Source organism: Passer montanus, unplaced genomic scaffold (assembly GCF_014805655.1).
Source record: "Passer montanus isolate IOZ18808 unplaced genomic scaffold, ASM1480565v1 scaffold84, whole genome shotgun sequence".
Lineage (NCBI taxonomy): Eukaryota > Metazoa > Chordata > Aves > Passeriformes > Passeridae > Passer > Passer montanus.
In genome coordinates this window covers 333,487-355,377 of record NW_024373701.1, presented here as the reverse complement: position 1 = coordinate 355,377, position 21,891 = coordinate 333,487, and the positions used below count along the sequence as shown (strand labels likewise).

General features: G+C 36.3%; 1 protein-coding gene across 5 annotated transcripts in view; it reads left to right on the top strand.

Moving 5' to 3' along the window:
* Positions 1-21,891, top strand: part of LINGO2 (leucine rich repeat and Ig domain containing 2) — a 476,779-nt gene that overhangs the window by 384,102 nt on the left and 70,786 nt on the right. Inside the window, exon 2 of one of the 5 annotated variants that reach the window (XM_039733193.1) lies at positions 13,158-13,243. The exons of the other annotated variants lie outside the window; for them this stretch is intronic. The gene's annotated coding sequence lies outside the window, so the exon portion shown is untranslated. The remainder of the gene's footprint in view (positions 1-13,157; positions 13,244-21,891) is intronic. 5 annotated transcript variants of the gene reach the window in all.

Below are 21,891 nucleotides of genomic sequence, written 5' to 3'. Positions count from 1 at the left end.
ATGCCAAAATTTGGAATTTTGGCCATATATATTTTTAACATTTATTATATATATCTTTAACATTTACTGCTAGCCAAAAGTCAGAAAAAAGGTCAGAAGGTTGTGTGTCAGAAAACAGATCTTACTAATATATTTTCTCTCTTCTCATTTAGTAAATTGAAATTACACTTGTTTTCTCATGTAATAATTGGAAAGAATATATCAATTCTCTATTTAACAGTTTTGTTTTTCAATTAACATATTAATTGCTCACTAATCAGTGAGAGTATTCTCATTTCTACCCTTCAAATCCATATTTTTCTTATGCATGTTCTTCTTTATGTACAGAGAGCTTTAATGTCATCTTGGAACATTTTTATTTATTGCACATCAATATTTCATTTTAGCTATCAAAGTTACAATCCACTGATTCCCCCTGCCCCCATTCCCCCCACAATGATTAGATTATTTTGGCAATATCCAACAGGGAATGGACAATAACTCTTAAAATCAAATAGGTATTTCAAATATATGAAATAGGTATTTCAAATGTATGAGGACTTAAGATTACGGTTTGTTTACGTTTCTTCATGCTAAAATGTTTGACAGCTCAGAACACACCTGAAAAAAAAATGAAAATTAATTTTGCAACTGAACAGACATTAATGAAAAATGTTCTAATACCATTCCTATTGCTTTGCAGTCTGTGGCAGTTTTCCCATTTTCCCCTACAATGGCAAATATGGACCTAATGCTCCAGTAGAGCCAAACCAGCTTTCCTGATGGTCATCCCACTTTAAGCTTGTCTCTCTTCTGCCAGCCTTATATCTTGTACCTAAAGCTCTGCTAACTTCAAGGTGTCTTAAGAATTACCTTTATAATGATAGAAATACAATAACTTCTTCAGGAGTAGATAGTTACTCTAGCCCAGGATCTATCCTGGATAAAGGCACTGTATGAATTGGTAACAATTGTTTTTTTCTTCTCCTACCTCCAGTTCAGTCTGGTGTGCAAAGGAATGGGGTAAGTTATCTCCCTTGTCCTCCTTTAACGTACTATGGCATAGCTTATTTCCTTCCTGTGCTCAAGGGCAGCTACTCTTAAGAAACAAGGCTCCACCTTTACCCACTTCTGAGTTTAGGCTGTCTTCAGCCACCTTCATCTGTCACAGGACATTAGGCAGGTATTCCAACTCTTCCGTCATGTCCAAAACTTAAGTAGCATTTGTAAACAAAGTTTAAAAACATTTGTAACTGGGATAGGCAAAAAGTTTAAATAAGAGTGGTTTAATTATACTTAAGTAGCATTTGTAAACAAAGTTTAAAAACATTTGTAACTGGGATAGGCAAAGAGTGGTTTAATTAAACAACAGCTGTGATATTAACCTGGATAGCTAAGATTTATGAAAATCTCACTTCAGTACTATTTTGCTAGACTGGGATCACATCTAGGGGCTAGTTGATGAGTACAAGGATTTTCACAAGAGAACATTTACTGCAAATGAAGGAATAAGTGTGTTGGCAATTAGAGACTTTGGGGGTATATAAAAGATCAGCCCCTGAAATTGAATTTAGATGTGACGGTTCTATTTTCTGTGATTGATCAGGCTTGTGCAATGCCTCCGCTTTTCGTTAATGTCAATGGCTAGACCCATGGGCTCTGCCACTTCAGCAGAGGAAAGGCCACATGAATTCTGCTTTCATTCTCCTTTTCTTATTTCCCTGGGGTTCAAGGGTCAGCAATCAAAGTGCACATCAACCAGCCAAAACTGAAACTTTTTCTGCCTCACTGAACAGACTCTGAAAAAGACCTGGTTGCATGGGTCATATATATTGCCATTTTCCATTGCTATTTATCTCACAAATAGAAGAAAAAACATCACCTGCATTAGTCCTGGAATCCTGTATGAAATTATTTCTCATGTCAGTGCAGACAAGTATCTGTATTTTATGTTTATCCTATAACAAGTTATGGTTGCCATTGTGAATGTATCATTCAAACACAGATAAATATTCTTTAGACAGACTAAAAGAGCTAGCTTACTTCAAGGGTGATCTTCATTTATGGAACAGACTGTGAGTCATTTGTTTCCCCATAAGCAAAAGTATTATCATGCTTACTGGACCATTGAAGATCTCTCAGAATGTATAGCTAGAATTTCTCTTGGTTTTTATGAAAGCTTTAATCATGACAGTACCTTAAAAACAAAACGAGCAAAAAACCCAACAAAAACAAAACAAAAAAACCCCCAAACAAACAAAATTAAAAAACTAAACAATAGTAACAAAAATAACAGTGAAAAAGTAGAAGTTGACTGGTAAGCAAGGAAATATCCTTGTTGAAGTTTACGGAAGAAATTTTTTTTTCTCATCTAAGGCAGTTGAAATGTAAATAATATATGACTATCTTTAACATGTCCAATCTAAATCATTCTATGATTTGGTGACTTTTTCTGACACAACATGGAATCTTCTTCTAAGGAAATTTGTCCTACAATATCACTGTTAAGAAACGAACAACTTATTTAGGAACCACATGATATGTGGTTGAGTGAAACTGAGCAAAGGGAAATGACATATTATGAGCACCGGAAAGGGAACATAATGAAGTGATACATCCACTTATCATTTCTCATGTTTTTTTCTAGACCCCTTCTCTCCAACAACTGCTTCTCATTCTATGTTAGTCCTCAAGCTACTAATGAAAGCTGGCAGCTGTTCTGCTAGCTACCTGAGTCTTTCGTTAACCAGTTGGACAGTGTTGATGAAACCAGCAGCTATTAACACAGAAGCATATATTTTCACCTGCATGGTGTGCTGCCCAAAAATATTTTAAAAATAATCTCCAACACCAATTATCAGCTGAATGTTGTAGTTTATTTATATACATACACCCACAGGCACTCAAACTTGACAGATTTTTGTTTAATTTTTATTTTTACTTAGCAGAAAAGTAAGTAGATGGTTCAGTATGCACTTGTATAAAAGCTGTAATTTGTAGAAAGTTGGGCTAAAGTTGTATTAAAAGGGAGAACACTGGCAAACTGTGTGCATGGAGTAGTTTCTTTTTGCTCTCACTGCTGTGGTTGATGTTTTATTCAGATCATCTCTAAAGACAGTTAATTAGCTGAAGGAAGCAACAAAAAAATTTAAGTTAGGTCAGGTAATGAGTTCTGTAGTTTCAGTTGGCTTCCTTGGGTGATTTAACAGAACAGCATTATGTTTTCTCTTGGCCTTGGAAATCCTCAGGCTTAACTCCTAAACTTTCGCTTGAGCACTCACAATATCTGCTATCTAACTGATAAATTAAAAATGACAGGGGATGAGAAATGGAGAATAAATTGGCTATTCCAAGTTCAGCACTAAAGGACAGTAGCTTGGATGATTCACCTTCAAGGACCAAAGGCAGAAATAGCCTTTGAAAGCCGAGTGCTCTCCCCGAAGGTATCTACCAGCCAGTATGAATTTAAGGGATATACCATCCCAGGCTTGATTTCCACTGAACCATGAGGGTCAGTGCCAAGCAGTTGGAAAGGGACTCCTGCCAGCAGGAGTCCATCAGGCAGCTGGCAGAGGTGGAGTAGTGCAGGCAAAAGCACTGCTTGGGTCATTATGGACACGCAGCGTGCAGACATATGTCAGGGCTGCCAATCAAACCATGGATGTTACACTGTACCTAAAAATAAATTAACTGTATTTTCAGCAATAAGGCAACAAAGAGTTCCTTAGTTTATTTTCTTTAATGCATGTTACGTACAAAAAATGCAAAAAAAAAGAAATATTATTAGTTTATGTTCAAACCATTAACCCAGTTTGTTGCAGTGTTTTAAATCCCAAAGAAATTTTACCCTGTCTCTCCTTTTGCTGATCAGTAAAAAACCTCATATACCCTGCTGCTGCAGTTGTTTATGCTGTTTTTATTTTTACCTTTTTTCTGGACTTCAGGGCTTGTCTCCTTTTTCCAGTATTGAAAATTACTTAATATCTCCATTTGAATATGGCATAATTTCCTATCTCTCTAGAGACTATGAAATCAAAAATATTGAAACAAAGCAATGCCTTCATCAATTTGTTGGGAGAAATGCAGGAATAAAGTAGTTTATTTTTCCTGTAAGTATGAATAGAGAAAAGGTTATGACCAAAAAAAGGAATGATCAGAGAGAGAAAATATTTTGCAGCAAGAATATATTTTGCAGAGTGGAACTTTTATATTGCTCTTCAGTCAGGACTTGCATTATTTATTTAGTCATATGAAATTTATCTCAGAAAAAAATAAAGTGGAAAGTGGATTTTCCAGACAACAGACAGTATAATTGTCATAAATTGCATTAGTTTCATTGTGGCCATTTCGAATTAGATTTTTTTTTTTTATGGTTTTGGTTTTTGGTTTGTTTTGGGGTGTTGGGGGCTTTTTGTTTGTTTGTTTGTTTGTTTGTTTGTTTTGTTTGTTTGTTTGTGAGGTCTTTTCCTTTTTTATTTTTGGAGACTTTTTCCGGGTTTTTTGTGTGAAATAAAAGAGAAATATATTCTCCATGTGGGGATGTGTAATTGTTGACAATCAAGGCAGTATTAGATGTTGTAAATACCCTGAAGAATGCTGGACTACTGCATCAGCTAAAAGCTGTGTTGATCAGATACAAGATGCAGTCTAGCAGTAAAGGAATGATGTTCAACACAGATTTATTCATTCATATCTAGTTGCATTTGCAGTGTACTCTGAAATGTAACATCACTTGCAGTGTTAAAGGTATTTTTGTTATGTTAGATAGCTCTGTACAACACAGGAAAGGTAGTACTTCATATCTCTGCTGGATTTCTTAAAATCAGAATTTCTTTGGCCTTTCCCAGTTCATAGGAACTCTCAACTTAGTGAGCAGTGTGCCCTGGCAGCCAGGAATGCTATCCATGTCCTGGGGTGCATCAAAACTGGGCAAGGGAGGGGATTGTCTCACTCTGCTCTGCACTCACCTTGAGACTTGTGAGCAATTTTGGGGTCCACAATACAAGGATATTAAGCTGTTAAAGAGCATTCAAGGAAGGGCAATGAAGATGGTGAAGGGCCCTGAGAGGAAGTCATATGAGGAGCAGCTGAGGTCACTTGGTCTGTTCAGCCTGGAGGAGACTGAGGGGAGACCTCACTGAAGTTATAAATTCCTCATGAGGGGATGAGGAGGGGCAGGCACTGATCTCTTCCTTGTGGTGACAGTCACAGGACCTGAGGAAATGGTCTGAAGTTGTGTCAGAGGAGGTTTAGGTTGGATATCAGGAAAAGAGACATCCCCCCAGAGGGTGGTTGGACACTGGAAGTGTTTCCCCAGGGAGGTGGTCACAGCACTAAGCCTGACTTCAAAAAGTTTTTGGGCAATATTCTTAGACACATGGTGCTATTCTTCAGGCTGTCCTGTTCAGGAATAGGAACTGGACTTTAATGATCCTGATGGGTCCCTTCTAACTCAGGATATTCTCCTTTTTATGATACCATTAAATACCCAGTGGAAACACCTATGAATGAAAAGCCATAGTTAGGACTGACACTGATGAATGACTATTCTGCCCGTGTCACTTTCTTCCATTTAAAATATATTTATAAGTATAGAATGAATAAGGTTGTAAAAGACTTCTAAGATCAATTTCAACTCTTGGGTAGAAATGTGTGTGTGCAAGTCTATATGTATACATATATATATACATTCAATATATACAAATATATTTATAGTATAAGTACTTATATGTGTGGCTGTAAATATCATGTTAGCTGCAACCATTCTGCTACCATCTTTTTTCCTAGTTTTTGTATAAAAACCCTGTACTGAGTCATCTGGAAGGGAAAGGTGATGGGTTTTTTTGTTTTTACTTCTGCCTTGGGTGGCTGACTACACATTAATTTCAAACGGCATTCCACCAAATTTCATCCATAACCAAAGCATTGCAGAATGCTCCACTTGAGTACAAATCTAGAGGAAGAGCTTCTTAAGTGTGCATTAAATCCTTTGTCAAGTGATTCAGAGCATTATATTTGGGTAGCAGGCCCAGGTTTTGGGGACTACCCTACTGAGAAGCTGCCAAAAACTGTGTGGGCTCCAAGGTCAAGACCTTGCTAATCAGAGATGGTAGTAATGCCTCTGTGATGTCATACATAAGAGGTTAAAAAAATATGCTGATGTAATTGGGGTCAGAGAAGAGCAGGGTGAAAACATGTGAGAGGAAGAGCTCTGCAGACACCAAGGTCAGTGGAGGAGGAGGGGCAGGAGATGCTCTAGGCACCAGAACAGATTCCCCTGCAACCCCTGTTCCAGGCTATGGTGAAGCAGGATGTGCCTCTGCAGCCCATGGAGGCTCATGGTGGAGCAGAGATCCACCCACAGCCCAAGAGGGAGATCTGCTGGAGCAGGTGGATGTCTTAGAGGAGGCTGTGAACCCATGGGAAGCCTGTGCTGGAGCAGGGTCCTGATAGGGATCTGTGGGCCCATAGAGAGAGGGGCGCGCACTGGAGCAGGTTCCCTGCTAGGACTTGTGACTCCCTATGGGACCCTCCCTGAAGCATCCTGTCCTTAAAATACTGCACCTCATGGAAGAGTAACCCATGTTGGAGCAGTTCATGGAGAACTGTCTCCTGTGGGAGAAACCCCACACTGGAGCAGGAAAAGTCCTGCTCTCCCCGAGCAGCAGCAGAAACTTTTGTGTGATGAACTGACCATAACCCCTACTATCTGTCTCCCTGCACTACTGGAGCAAGAGGTAGAGACTGTGAAGGAGGGAGGGATGGGGGGGAAAGTGGTTTTAAGATTAATTTTACTTCTCATTATCCTGCCCTGATTTTGTTGGTAATAACTTTGGTTAAAATTCCCAGGCTGAGTCTGTGTTGCCAGTGATGGTAATCAGCAAGTTATCTCTCCTGGTCCTTATCTCAACTCACGACCATTTTGCTATATTTTTCATCTCCTATCCAGTTGTGGAAGGGAATGAGAGAGTGGCTTTAGCAGATACCTGGCATCCACCCATGTTGAAATCACCACAATATCAGCAGCTGTGCAAACTGGAATTGTATGACACTGGAATGTGTCATATTAGGGATACATCTCTATTCTTTTAGCATCAACTTTGAGAACTGGTCACATGAGGTGTTTTGAAAAATAGAGTGTGGGCCAAATTCACCCAAAGCAATTTTTCTTTTTTTCAGAACTACCAATTACATGTCTCTTAAGAAGTGTTTTATAATTATTTTACCAATAATTAACATTTTCTGCATTTCAAAATATACCTTAGAGATAGAAAAGGGAGGTATGATTTCTTCAAATTTTGCTGAACTATTTTGTTTAACTGGTGACATATGGGAACCATTAATACTTACTATCTGAAATATAGAACAAGGGAAAATTCCAGAAACATTCATCTTGCCTCCGCTTTACCTAAGACACACTTGTCTCAATGGACAGACTAATTTGATTTATGTGGGGCTCTTCCTTTAAAATCTCTTCAAAAGGAAAACAACAGTACTAGTGTCACCTTGGATTTCTTTTATCATGCACCTAAAATTTTCTTGTAAGAGTGATCAGTATCATTATTCTTGTCATCCAGATTGGAAACAGAGGTCCAGAGAAGTAAAAAATACTTGGGTGTAATTTAATCAGCAGAGGTGATAACGCAAGGCAGTGTGTATGATCTGCAGACTTGAACTTGACCACACCACCTTTCAGCATATTTACCAAACCTCTCCAATAATGCTTAGCACCCTGAGTGTACATTTGTTTCCCATTTAGTCAGCCTTCCTTCTACCTGTGCACTGGAGGACCTAGGCCATGAGGGAAAAAGGTCATTGTTTACTCTTTGGGGTGGAAACTGCCTACTTCTTTGATTTCTTATGGAGAAAAAATTAGTTTTTCTATTCAAAGAGAATGTATGTGGCTAAAATAATTAATAATAAGTAATAAATATTTATAGCTATAATGAATTATGTGATGCATAATTGAGTATGTGTGTACTGTATAATACATAATACAACTCTGTATTGTAGTTATCTATAATATATAATTTATATTATACAATTATAATTATACTTAATTATAGTCATTCTGGTAATAGCTCCCCCTCAGTCTATGTACTTTGACTACTCTAGTCTATTATTCAACCATTTAATCATTGTTGTGTACTCAATATCATTTTAATACATTTTAAGGGAAATCAAATTTGTGATTTTGCATTTGAGAGTCACTTCTCAAGGACCGAAAGTTTCACCCTTCCTACCATTGGTGGAACTGTTCTGAGGGAACACAGTATCTGTGGATTTGAAAGCCACCTGACAACCCATACTTCATCTCATGTTATTCCCTCCTAATATCAATGGCACAGCACCTACCATAAAATTCTCAGAGTGAGAAGTCCAAGGACCTTTGTAGGCTTTTCAAATTTAGGAAATTTCCAGGAAAGACATGGTGGCATGTAAGTTTCCTAACATAAATACTTTTAAACTGATTCAACAAGTTTAAACAGAGATTAAAGTGCGCAAGTTCCAAGAAACTATGAGAAACTGCACACTGTTTTGCTTGATTTTCTGTAAATGTCCTAAGTCCATAAGATGTTCTGTTTTAAAATTTTATAATGATTTAAAAAAAAAAAAAAAAAATAGGTGGAGGCATCTGCCTTTAAACAGTTGCCATATGGTGTTATTTGTCTACAAAAAACAACTCAGAATTTTTCAGACTCTTGTGCTTAGTACAGAGAGGACAAAATAGTCAAGCAAAACTAGCAAGCTCAGGCAAGAAGTCATCAGTCTCAGCACTCTGATATTTGAAGGCTCTCTTGGCACCAAGAGAAAACATGCTGAAGTCAAACACTGCTTTTATGAGTAGAATTTAAACTCCCTCAGACCAACATATATGATTTTTTGCTGTGCTTTTCAGTTTTAGCAGATAAGACCCTTTCTGATTGACAGGATTTCATTCACTAGAGGACCTAATAGGGCTGTTGCTTGTCCAGTGATAAATTAAGTGGTTATTGATCTTTTTTTTTTTCATGTCTTATAGAGATTAAATTAGTATATATGAAAACCAGTTATCCCTTTCCTTCAATTATATTTACAGCACATTCTGTTGCCTCCAGTGTTGTTTTAAAATAGTCTTCTCTCTGACAAAAGCTGCTCTAAACCTGGCTAAAAATGGAAACACAAAAACAGGGAGGGATGAATTGCAATCATTAGGGTTTCTCTTGACATCTTTAGAAGGATGTTCATTCCTTATTCTTTAAGAATTTTTCTTGAATTTTTATACAAGAATTAGCTTTCTCATTATACCTGTGTAATCCTGAGAAAAACTGAACTAGCTTCAAATCTTACTTTCTGACATTTTATTTACACTGATATGAATAGGATCTATGTATGTTCAGTACAATTCAGAATCAGTTTCTTCATCCCTGTGATGAAATGGTGCTCTGCTGACTTCTGCATTTTCTACACTGCAAATTATTTCTATGCAAAAACTTTTGTTGCAAGTGAATTTGTTGAGGGTTTTTCTCACAGCAGTCTGGATCTGATATTTATGAGCTTCTTTCTGTTTCTCTGTTCCCAGTTTCCTATGGTACTGGGTCATGATATAGAAATTGAGTATCAATTTCCCTGGAAACAATAAACATATGAGATGTTACTTAACTTCAGAAGGTGGGGGCTATAGAAGAGGTGGCTTCTATCCTTTCTAGACTTCTAAATGGAAGCTGGGGATGAAGTTACCATGGTAGATACCAGTATAACTTAAGGACATACAAATTGGTATGACAGACACTGTGACTTGGTCATATGAACCACTTCCAGATAGCTGGACTCCCAAGCCCTTCAACCCTGGCAGTGCTTTGGTTTCAGCTAACAGAACAAAAACTGCCACATCCCTTCTTTTTAAAGAGAATTGTGGGATTGAAAGAATATCCTGCTTTTTGGTGTGTTTTGTGATTTTTTTTTATATAGACAATAAAAATATTCGTTCTGACATCCTGGTAGGATGGAACTAAACTGAAGTTTAGTCCTTTTTTGAATGCTTGTTTGTTCGTTCTTTCTCTTTATTCATCTTAGAAATCAAATAAAAGAAAGAGAATATTTTCCTGTAAACATTTTTATAGTTTATCTTGTGCAGTTGGATGGTGTCAGTAATACCAAAAATAAATTATGAGGAGGAGAGGACTTCCCTGGTAATCAAACATTCAAAGGCTTCATAGGACAGTTTGCAAGCAATCTGCGTCTGAGAAATTGTACTATATCTCATTACCCCAAGGATGATGGATAGAGCCCCTACCACAGTAAGTATCATTCTGCTTCTGCACTCACTGAAGTAAAGCATTGAGAAGAATGAATTGGAAGTGCAGAATGTTCTTTACATTTTTCACAGCATGGAGAAATGCAGGTTATCAAAAGCCAGCATTGACAATGACTTTGAACAAGGCTGCATGACAGAAGGGATAAAGAAGCTCTGTCAGGGACTCCCAACCCCACTCATTTCATCTGAAGGCAGGGTAATATTGCAGCCAAATCTGCCAAATCAGCTGCCGCTTTACAAACAATTTCTTTTCTACTATGCTTTCTAGAAGTGAGGGTATACCAGAAGATTACCTTTTGTGTGAACTACACACTGCTGCAGCAATTGTATATTGCATGATTTCTAAACTTACATCAATTTATGAGATGTTCTCAACTAACCTGAGAGTCATTTTGACCACCTTATATTTTCTACCTTAAAATCTCTCAGAATATCACCTTAATGCCATTTTTGTAACACTGCTTAATTTGCCCTCTCAGACAGATTTAAGTTTCTTTGTATGTACACACATCACTGTTATGATTCAGAGCATAGATAGCAAATAACAATGTGACTCAGATCTGAATTGTCTAGGTCCATCTCAAATAGATTCTGGTTGTGCCCCTGGCTCTTCACTTGTCTCTCTGTTACCAATGACAGTGAAATCTTGCCTGCATTAATTTCATAGCAGCAATCCCTGCAGTGACACTTAAGGGAGAGTCCAACAGAACCAGATTCCTAGTTAAGACTTCAGTGCCCAAAACAGCAATTGGGTATCCAAAATTGTTTGCTTCCTGTTATATAAGAAGAATGCAACTCAAATATAACTTCTTCAGAACATGTAATGACTTGGGACTGGGAAAAAGTAATTATTCCTACAAGTTATTCCTGAAGATATGAGAGGATTTTATACTGTACATGTATCCCATATAAACTTACCATAGAAATATATGTTCATATTTCTTTGATATTTCATTATTATCATTATTGAAAAGCAATTTGTTATGAAAACTAATTGATGCTGTTCCAAAATTGCATCATTCCTCTGAGTTGCTAAGTTGGATGTGCAAATCAACCTCAGTGTTAGTGATGAGTAAATTTTAATCCTGGCACCCTTCTCCTGAAGTGTATTGTCTGAAGTACCTTTGGCTTAGATTTTGTAATTGAGTCATTAGAATACCCTCTGTCTCAAATTGAAACACACAAACAAAAGGGAAGGCCTTAAAACAGAAGACTAAGTTGTTGTATGAAGGAAATTGAAGCCTGGACATGAGGTAAAAAACTTAACAAGACAGATGAGTGGTGACTTGATTAATTCTAATATAAACAATCATGTTGTACTCCTTTGCTCTGGAAGGATTTTCCTACTTTTTCTGGTTTTCCTGCTGTGTCAAAGTAGGCAGCATAGACAAACTCTTACCCATTCTTTCAGAAATGGCACACCACCATATTTGCAAGTACAGAAGTGTCTGTTTAGGCCAGACATTTGCAAGGTTCATCATGATGACAAGTTTCATCAACTTGTGGTGATCTTTCAGACAGAAGATGGACAAGGCATAGATTGTTGTTGTTTGTGGAATGTTTTTTTCTTTTAGAAAAATATAATGTAAAAACTTTTGGACCTTAGCTAGATAAATATACTCCTAACATCTAACAATGATTTGATTTGTAGATATTTTACATGGTTATGCTAAGCTTCTTTTAAGTCTGTATTTCAAAATAACATAAATTTTTTTCATTTAAAAATTTAAATTTTTTGCCAATTTTACTAGAAGGTGAATGATTTGAATGCCATTCCCTCATATATTTTCCCCATTTTTCACAGCAAACTGGTTTTTTGCTATTTTTAATATTTTGTTTCCTTTAGCCAAGATGGATTCCACTTTTCTTGACAATGACAATAAGTGAAAGAGCTGCATAAAAATTACTTGGGCCTATAAGCATCATTTAGAATAATGGCACCATTTAAAGGTGGCAATTGCATGATGTTTGAATGTAGAATACAAATCTTCTCTTCAAAATCCTTTTGATATTTTGACAGTCGAATTTAAATGAGATGGGGAATGTGTGCACAGTTATACACTCCCTTGTTTGCCTTATCACATCACCATGGTGGGAGGAAAAAAGAAATTTAAAAAATAAATTACCAAAACTTCTGCTCTAAAACTTTTAATATTTTAACATACTAGTTCATGCATTTTTTGGTGTCAGTTATTGAAGTGCTGTACAGGTAGCTTCTATTTCATGGTGAAATGGTATATTCCTATTTCTTTCTGGTTTAAGTTGTGTGCTTGGAGGTTCAGATACAGAAAAAAAGAGCAATTATGTGAAAAAAAACTAACATGAAACCATCACTTTCATATTCCTCATACCTTTCCTTTTGCATGGCATTTAGTTAATTGCTCAGTTAGATAGCCATGAATAGGTTGATCACGTGTACTTAAGTGTTCTGATTTCTCCAGAGTTGTTATCAGAATTATATCTGTGTCAAGAGCAGACTATCTAAAGGAAATATATTCTTCTGGGGAGCTGAATTAAAGCTAATTTGTTTCTTTTTTATTAAGGCTTTTGGAAGTGTAAGAATAATGGGAAGAATGGCCTTTTTTTTCCCATGAAAGTAACAAAAGAAATGTATCCATCAGCAGTTTCACTGGTTCAGATTTCCACCTGTGACTCAAGTGGGAAGCTCCTACTTTTGAGCTTTATTTTTGGTTATCATAAGCAGATTCTTTACATGAATTGAAACCACATCATTTGTTTCAAAATTGTTGAGCAGTTCAAGTCTAAAACACAGTTCTGAATCTTTTTCTAGTTGGTGTCTGTAAGTCTTGATGGATTAGTAATATCCCTGGGGAAAATAAAAATAAATTGAACCACTAATCTCAGTCTTATTTCTGTTCAGGTCTTAAAACAAATGTTCTTCCCTAACTCTTCAGATGACCCACCTGGAAGAGACAGGGAATCTCATCTACAGAGTAGTTTCTAAAGGTAGGATTTAGTCCCCTCTATTTCTTTCTCCTTTTTCCTTTGGCATTTAAAGATCAGCCAAATCAGGACACACAACCCCAGCATCCCTGGTCTTCTTAAAATACAACTTGTGGTACAAAACAATAAGCCTAGTCATTTTCTTTAGGAGGAACATGAGGAGAAAACTGGGCTTCTCTCCAGCTCATCAGCAGAGATATTGAGCACTTGAAAAGACCCTGGGTGAACACAGACAAAGCACCTCCATGACTAAACTCAACACATTAGGCAGAGAGATCTATGACTAACTGTCTCTGTTTCATGGAAGTTCTAAAACTCCTGCTCTTGGCAGTACCTGAAAACAAATGCATAGGTTTGCCTAAGTTCATTAAGGGCTGTGTACAGAGAATTACACAACAGCGTGGGTAGTTTTCTGAATCTGGGGCATGTCTTCTTCGCCTGCTGTAAGCAAAATAAGTTTTGTAGAAAAGTTATTCTAAGCACTCAAAGGAAGCGGTTGCTTCCCCTCTAGCCTCCTATTTACTTAATTTTCCTCCTGACTGTGATTGACCATGGGACAGACTGCTTGCCTGTCCGAATGAGAAGTTATTGTCTCCAGGAAGCAGAGTACTGAGTGACTCAGCAGGCAATACTTTCTGTTCCGCCAAAAGTTTGTCTTTACAGTCTCATTGTCCCCAAGCAAGAAAAGCAATAATTTACATTTTATCAACCCCTCCAAAAGCCTTAACTCTGAAACTATCAGAGCAATATCCCAGGCAGTATATCAATAAAGATTCTGGCATCTCTTTAATAATAAAACTGTATCTGTCTCCAGTTCTGACCTTCATTTCACACATAAAAGTTGGGGTTTTGAAAGACTAATTATAATTATAATTATAATTATATCTGTCTATCTATCTGTCTCTATGCAAACTTGATTCTAATGATACAGACATCATTAAATAAGGATTAATTTATATTACATACATAAATAATTGGTAGGGATAAAAACTGTTTCACCTTTAATCATGACCAATCCATCTTCAGCATGTTTCAACATGATGACAAGCGAGTTCCAAATTGAGTTCTGCATTTTTATTCTTCATTTCTCTTACGTGACTTTTAAATGCACGTAATGGCACTAGAGAACACACTTTTTTTAAAGCACTAAAATTACCTCTTTCAAATTCACTTGTCTACTCAGAGGGCTAACATGGCTACAGAAAAAATGATTGCAAAATGAAAGAATCTTCAGCCTTTAACGATTTTCTCTGCTTCTTAAACAGATCTAGTTTAAGAATTGCATTTTTGCATTAAACTATTTTAAGAATTGCATATAATTACATTACAGTCTGCTGTGAAGTCTTTCAAGCAACTTTCTAAGAATTTAGGTAGAAAATCGGTCAGTCCAAAGTGAATATGTAATTTTTGTGCTGGACATTGGGACTTTGGTTTGTAAACCGGATTAGCCTCAAGGACACTTATATTCACTTTTTGAATGTTTAAGAAGGTGTACCTCCCTTGAATCTTTTTTTGTATTTAAACAACACAAAGTTTGTGACCAAAAAGGAGGTTTCCTTACTTTGTTCTTTAATGTCTCTAAACTCCTTACTCAGCTATGTCCTGAGGAATGATAGGGAGGCTAAAAATGCTTATTTTTGTCTGTTAAGTATACCATAGTTATTAAGAAGTCAGTTCTGTGCTAACTTTTTGCATGTTAGTCATTGCCAGCCTTTTCAGGCTAAAACATCTTGTTACTTTAAAAAACATCTTTGTCTGTTTTGTTGTACTTTTGAGAGATTTCTACTCTCACACTGCATCACAGGTCTTTTGGGGGAAAACACAATGTAAAGAAATTCTCTTATATATTTGACTCTTAAGGTACAGGATTTAATTTTTTTTCTCTTCCACTCAAACATGTACATATATGTTAATTAAAATAGGGATTTTTCTTTTGTCTGTTTTATTCTGTTTTAATACAAGAAAATGTTATTTCTTAACATGGCCTATTTTTTTTAAAGTGTATTATCTCTAATCCTGATGTGATGACAAAATTCTTCTATGCTCTGATTTTTTTCTGGCTATAGAACCGTAGTCAATAATTTCCAGAAATAATGTCAATAATAGTTAGGAACCTAAATAATTTTTTGTATTATTTGAATACCTTTTAATTCAGAATCTTGCTACAGACTTATTTTTCTTGGACTAAATAAAAATACTATTTTCATAATCAAATTAATCCTATTTCAAGTCTGGACTTCCCCTGATACAACTTTGAACCATATCTATATGGCTGCTAACACTGAATCCTAGAGAGAACAGTTCAGCACCTCTCTCACCACTCCCCTTCCTCAGGGATCTATAGAGAGCCATGAGCTCAGCCTCAGCCTCCTTTTCTGCAAATGAGGCCAGTGAGGGTCCTCAGCCACTCCTCTGAGGACATGCAGCCAGTCCTTTCATCAGCTTTGCTGGCCTCCTCTGCCCACAGCCAAGGACCAGCACCTCCTTCTCAAATGCAGTGGCCCAGCACAGCTCAGGTCACACCAATGCTGGATACAGCAGGACAATCTTCTCTCTGACTGTCTGGCTGTGCTGTGTTTGATGTCCCCAGGACCCTGTTTGCCCTCTTGGCTTCCTGGGCATCCTGCTGGCTCACAGTGAGCCTGCTGCCAACCAGCAACCCCAGATCCTGCCCTGCAGGGCTGATCTCCAGCCACTCTCCTCCCAGTTTATGCTTGTATACAAGGATATATAGGGACTGGGCATTAGCCATGCCACTTTCCTGATTCTAGTTCACTCAGCATATTACTCCTTCCACCCCCTCATTTGTTTTTTTCTTTTCACATACAGCTCTGAAGCACATCTTCACATGAATCTTTTACCCCCTTAGTTTTCTTCATCTAGTTAGTCATTTTGTCAAAAAAATTTCTACTCTCTAAAATCTTTCTGGAAAACCACATTTTTTATCAACAACAATCTATCATGCCTGTTAATTAATCCCACAGTCCATTAATCTACTTCTTACTAAATATTAATACTAATATTAATAATAATATAGTATCTTGGAAAAAAGATGGCTTCTCAAATTTGTTTTTGTTTGTTCCTTTTCTATATATCTTCTATCTCTTAACAAGGCAGATGCAACCTGTAAGAATCCTTTTACCCCATAAATATTTATAAACAGTGCCAAAAAATAACTTAAGCCTGGAGTTAAAAAAAGAAGATAAAATTAAATTTTGTCTATTGCAAGGTTATTTACTTTTGCCACTTCATTTTCTTTCAATGTTTTCTTATCTCCCATTTCATTCTCTGCATCCTGACATATTTGCTGCACTGTGCCTTGTTCTAGTCCTTTTTTTCTTTTCTCTGTCATTTCCCTTAATTTTAATGCTCCCGTTCTTCAACACCACCCAATATTAAAATTATAGTATTTCCCTTTTTTTCCTCTTGTTTTCTGAATGCAGTCTTCCTTCTGCATATTTTGCCTTTATTTCCACTTTCCTGCAAACTATTCCATTTCTCTTCCCACCTGTTTTGTTTCAGTTTGGGAGTGGGTTTTTTTTTTTGTTCATTGGTTAGTCTTTTGGTTGTTTTTTCATTGGTTTTTTTGTTTGTTTCTGGTTTTGGTTTTTTGGTTTTTTTTGTTTGTTTGTTTGGGGGTTTTTGTTTTGTTTGTTTTTGGGGTTTTTTGTTTTGTTTTGTTTTGTTTTTTGCAAAACCAATCTAGATCATTCTTATTTACACAACATTATCTCTTTGTGTCACCTCTTTTTCCCACCTCTATTTTTCCTGTATTACATAAATGTGGGAGCAGTGGAAAGGATTGATGCTGGGATTCTCAAAACAAGAGGAGGAGTTTGGTCATCATGTAAAACCTTGGTAGAGGATGGCATATGGATTGCAGGTATCTATATCTATCCAAACTGCAATTTTTCCTTGCAGCTTTGCGTGTAACCCTCTCTATTTGTTATTTTTAGTTGGCAAAATAACATTAGTTCAGCACTGGAAAGTGAGTTGAAGGCATGCCTGTGTTCCACCTTCCAGTGCTCGAGCATTGCTCTTTGGCTGCAACGAGCAGGAGAGAAGGAAGATGGACTATGATTACTTCCATCCACTGTTTGCCAGGATCAGGACATTCTGGAGAGCCCCTCAGGGGTGGAAAAACCCTGGCTGCACTGTTCTTTATGTCTCCCACAGAGTGAATAGGAGTTCGGCCTGGCAGGGTAATCAACAGGGGAAGATGCTGGTATGAATTCATGCCACCTACAGTGACTTGTTCACTAGAGTTTCAATTGTGTGTGAACAGCTCTCAGAAGTTCTTATTTAAGCCACAAAAATGTCAAAATATTTTTCCTGTGAAAAACATATGTGAGTTACTGGGGCTGACTGTTTCTGAGTTCATGCCTCTTAGCGAACAACTTCTGAAATGAGTTTTCCCTCCTCCTCTCAGCTAGTGGTAAGCGATTCATATGTTTTGAGGTGTGAAGCCTTTTAAATTTATTTTTTAAAGTTCTACTTTAAAACAAAGTGCTTCTCTTATAGAGGGATTGATTATTTTCCTAGTGCAGTGAATGATAAAACTACTGTGGACTATGAAAAGGCAGCATAGTTGTCTCTATCTTCAGCTGTGTAACATGTCTAGAATCCATCCATTCTACTACTGGAAAATGAAAAATTTGAAACCATTAACTCATCTAGGAAAAATTGCAAGTGGGAATAAAGAGAAAGTATTGTGATTATAACTAAATCATCTATTGCCATATGCCTTCCCTTCAGAGAAAACAGTTTAGATGCCCATCACATGAAAGAACTCAGATAAGCTTTTCCCTGGAAATAGTCCACTTACATAGTAGCTAGATAAAATAATGTTTATAATTTATTAGCAGTTCTTCTGTCCTTTAATTTCATTTAATTGATCAAAGACTTTTCAGAACTTTAAACAGAAATACTAATTTCTGATTAATTCTCAGCTTTTCACAAAAGGTGAAAAATTGTTGAAAAAAAAGATATTACCTTCTTTCTTTTTCTTGTGTTTATTCTTATTCTTTTTTTTCTTATGCACATTCTTAATTTTTGTTCTTGGTCCTATGGAACTCTGTTTCTCCCTGTGTCCAAGGCTGCAATCACTTGCTGAAGTATTTGGTGATTGTTAGGAGACATAAATGCTGAAGATTTTTCAGAATCATGTCATCAAGGCATGTTGCATTTTAAGGTTAGGTGTTGAACAATGTAGGAACTACTGTCTATGCTTTAAGTTACCTGTGCTTGTTTTGAAGTACTTTGTAATCAAATGTTAAAAGCAGTTTTGAGTATCTGCTGCAGGGATGCAATGCCTGAAAGCAAAGCATTTGTTCAGAAAAGCCTGTGTGTTTTTATATTTCACACTGGAATCATCCAAATTAGGCTTTTTTAATTGAACATTTTAGAATAATAACTGACCCATCTGAGAACAACAGCCATTATTAATTTAAAGACAGAATTAAATAAAATTTTAATAACAGTACTTGTTTCCCATATTACATTAATTGTTAATTGAAAAATACCTAAACTAGCCTGACTTTAAAGCTTACCTGGAGGTATACAACTTTGTCTTACATTTGATGATGTCATTTTGTGTTATGACCATTATCTCTTTAAATTTGTTTGTCCCTATATAATAACTAAAATCATCCTACGAACATCTGTGAACCTCATATCTTCCTTCCAGTGCCTCTATAGTTCTCATGACAGTTTCTAGCAAAGGAATACTCACAATACTTGTAACAACATTCTAACTCTCTGATGAGTTCTTTAGAGCTGTGTTTTTGAGCACTTCCACCTGCAAAATACTTTGTTGTCTTCTGTAACGTTTTCTAGTACACCTCTTGCAAGAGTGTATAAAAAATGAAGGAGGCTATAGCAGGTATGCTGTCTAGTTTTGGACTGATGTCCAGCCAAAAAGTTCGAAATCTTCAGTTTCAAATGAAGTTGGGCAGAGGGTTGTATCTCACAAACTAGCAATTTCTAATTAATTTTGTGACAAGCCTACAAGAAGAAAAGGATCCTAATAAAGCCTTCAGTAAATCAGTCTTTAGATAATACATTATTTTCTAATCATCAAACAATCCACATGGGAACTAAAATATCGAAAGAACACACTGTTGGTTAAATTACAAGTCTTCATTAATTCTGAAGGTCTAGGTATTCTTGTGCTGTATTTCAGCGTGTCACAATACCGTAAGATCCTGGATCATCTTTCTAATGCATAGGAAGTGTGCTACAGATCATGACCCCATCCTATAAGTTTTTGTACCAAATATATTCACTTTCACATATTTAGCATACAGAACCCACCTTAGACACAGAATTTCATCTCATTTGAAAGGTCTTGGGCAGTAGAATTGAGACCAGATCTGGATACTGTTAAAATTTCAAAGTAACCTTTCTTCAGTCATATTTTGCCAAAATGAAAATTCTTATTTTCTTCACACTTCAGTCAAAATAAAATTCTGTTCTTTAACTCAGGAGGAAAATGCTGTTAGGGAAAGCCCACCATAAACAACATAACAAGGGAGGATAGTTCAAGAGTGTTTATAATCCCATAACCAATTCAGTTTGACCAAAACCAAACCTCACTGCTCTTCTTTCTTTCCATAGGATGTCTGTCAGTTATGTTAACCTGAATTCATTTTTCACCTGTGACTTGAATAAAGATAGCTAGTTACCAAACCATGTTACATTTGTGAAATGGAGAAAAGCACTCTTGTTTTTCAAGAAGCAATCATTACCCTACCGGTTGTATCTCATTGAATCTGAAAGAGCTTTTATTATTGTAATTATATTCCGATTGAATTTTTCTGGCATCTATGATAATAGTAATGCAGCTTTTATTTTCTTTTCAACCATAGTTTTCATAATGACATGTACAATGGCTGGCACAAAAGAAAAAAGAAACAGTAACCAAAAGACGTTGAGGTTTTTTGGGTTTTTTTTACTTTCTCTCTCCTTGAAGGGAAAACATATTTGTTAATCAGAAAACAGCAAAGCATAGTACATTGTCTTGAAATCTTGCACTGTGGTTTAAAAACTGAAGCCAATTTGGGAAAGTGGATTTCATAATGGAAATATCCCTGAACCTTGGCTTGTTTTTTTTCTCTGCTCTGCCAAGCCAAAGTCAAAGGTCTTACAATTTATGTGTCAAGGTTTGCAGTATAGTTAGTTAATGATGTCCCTTTCCAGATTAAAAAAAAAAAAAAAAAAAAAAAAAAAAAAAAAAAAAAAACCCACTGTGGTCTTGTTTTGGGTAACTATGTTTCCCATAATCTTTGTGAGGAATCGAAGTGATAATGGCAATTATCTGAAGTAAAAATATGCGAAATGAAAAAATGTAATTAATAATCAAAATACAAAATAGAGTAAACTAGACTATACTAGACTAGATTACTCTAGACTAGACTAGTTTGGCTGGACGAATTTACAATGGTAATTCAGTCCAACTGCCTGACCACTTCATAGCTGACCACAAGTTAAAATATGCTTTTAAGATATTGCTCAAATACCTCTTAAACACTGTCAGACTTGGGGCACTGTCTACTTATTGAGGAAGTCTGTTGAAGCATCTGACCATGCTCTCAGTAAAGAAATGCTTAAGGTTCCTAAGTCCAAACCTTCAAAACTGCCCTGACACAACTCCGAGCCATTCCCAGCCTGTTATTACTGGATCCAAGAGCAAAGAGCTCATCAGCTCCCCCACAACTGCCTCTCCTCAGGAAGCTGTAGAGAGCCTTCTTTATTCTAAACTAGACAAACTAGAGCTGCATCTCGCAAGAAATAACTTCCAGCCCTGTCATCAGCTTTGTTACCTTCCTCCTGTCATAACAAACATGATCTTATTTTGTTGAAACCCTTTACTCATCATGTGATCCTGTCTGCATCAAAGAAATGTGAAAATCAGTTTAATAGCAGATTTGACGTTCCTTTTTTTAATGACTTATTAAAGTCTAGAGATACATCTCTGCAAGGAGCATTTCTGCATGATTTTACTTAGTTCACAGGAGATTTGTTCCATTGCTATAAAATACAGCATAGCATGTTTAGAGAATAATACAATGACATACAAAAATACAGTGGAAAGTATTGATGCAAATTCTTTAAAGTATGGATTAAATTATAGAAACATCTGGATCCAGACATCTGAATTTCATATGTAGATGCTTTTTTATACCCACAGTCTGTGTTTTTCATGAGAATCTGTATTTACATCTCTGCCTATTTATTAAATCTTACAAGTTTTCTTTCTTTTTTTGCTTTGTATTGAAATATTTATGGTTTTCTTTCTCAAAGTAATTTCTGAAGATATAGTCCATAGGGTCCTCCGAAAAACTGCAACACCATGTTATTTATATATTATCATTTCTACAGCATTTGAAGATTTACAGATGTCGTCCTAGACAAAGGTTTCAGAATAAAAACATTCTTGAGCTTGGGTGGACCTAGAGAAGATCCTTCAGAAATTTGCTGCTGTTTGTGGTGTAAATATCTTGTGTACAGAAGTTCATAGTGGAATTATACAAGGAGCTAAACTGTCTTGAAAACAAGAGAAAATGGTAGGTACAGAGATAACAGAACACGTCTGTTAATTGGTCTTTTCTGTGAGATTTCACCGTGAAATACATTTTCAGGAAGGACTTTTG